The following is a 1,541-nucleotide window of genomic DNA, read 5'->3' on the forward strand; positions in this document are numbered from 1 at the left end:
ATATCCAGCTCAAATGTGAATGATGTGCATGCAGCCACACTGCATTTTCTTGTATTTGCTGTGTACTGCTTTCCACTGTGTGCTCCATGCTGGCAAACATTCTGGCACAACCTCAGTTTCTAGTTTTCTGGTTCAGCTGAGCCCTCTCCATGCATCTGTATCGTGGGTACTAATGTTTTAACTTGGGTCTTGGCTAGTAGCTGGGCTAGCACAGGGCTACAAGTAAATATGGTAAAACTAAGAACCAAAGGTACTGTTGTGCTGTGGTCGCTGCTCGTCGGAGGATTTGGCTGCATTAAGCATTGAGGACCGACTGCCATCGACTAACACTGTGACTGTACTCCATGCGCAAGAGGAAGTTAGTCTGCGGTGGAACACCAGACCACAAAGCCCAGCATTCATCTGTGTGTGGACCTAGGACTCTGCCCCCTTTGTTTCCCGCACCTCCCTCCTCCCAGCCTACATAGCACTTGGTGCATGCGCATCCGCGCGCGCACCCCAGAAGTACTTTGAAAGTACTGTTGTGCTGTTGGCGCTGCTCCTCGGAGGATTTGGCTGCATTAAGCACTGAGGACCGACTGCCATCGACTAAAACTGTGACTGTACTCCATGCGCAAGAGGAAGTTAGTCTGCGGCGAAACACCGGACCACAAAACCCAGCGTAAATATCTGAGAGACAGACGTAATACCAAACAATTTCTATTTAGCTTCTTAAAGTCTTTATAGTCTTGTTTCTCTTGAACTGGGACTTTGGAACTGGGGCTTTGGACTTTGGTTTGGACTTTGGACTTGTGCTTGTGTGTGGGTGGGTGTTGCTGTTACGCTAACGTCTAAACTCAAGTACTATCTTCATCTTCCTCTTTTCAGATTCATCTGTGTGCGGACCTAGGACTCTGCCCCCTTTGTCTCCCGCACCTCTCTCCTCCCAGCCTACATAGCACTTGGTGCGTGAGCACCCACGCGCGCACCCCAGAAGTACTTCGAAAGTACTGTTGTGCTGTTCGGCTGGGAGGGTGGAGGTTGGGGTGGATTCCTTAGTCCCTTTGTCCATCATAGGAGGCTTTGTGGCTGGCGGAGTCTTGGGGCTACTGACTAAGGGAAGTATTTTGTAGAAAAAGTGTAAAGTTATACTGGCTTCCAATTAGTGAAATCTTGTTGGACCTCGTTTGCACCTCGCACCTCGCAAGTCCGTTGGCAAAGAGGAAGCGCGAGGTTGGTGAAACCCGGTCGCCCGAAACCTATGCATTGCTTGGACCCTACTTAATGTAAGTACGGGGGCCACTGCTTTGCTTGTGTTTAGCTGGATTGCTATTAGGGGCTGGGTGGGCTGAAGTTGTGATCAAGTCTAGATGTACACTTGAACGGGGTGTTTTTCTTCTTATATCAGGTTCTGTGATTGCACGACCCTAATAACATGCCCACAGTAAAGCCTCTACCTGAGATCCTGATCTAACATTATTTGCACAATCACTTTAGAGAAGCGTAAAATAGTTCTTGACGAAAGTTGGCAAGTTGGAATTTACTGGCTCAGGTCCTAACCC

Source organism: Ambystoma mexicanum, chromosome 2q (assembly GCF_040938575.1).
Source record: "Ambystoma mexicanum isolate Mex_15411 chromosome 2q, UKY_AmexF1_1, whole genome shotgun sequence".
In the NCBI taxonomy this organism is placed as follows: Eukaryota; Metazoa; Chordata; class Amphibia; order Caudata; family Ambystomatidae; genus Ambystoma; species Ambystoma mexicanum.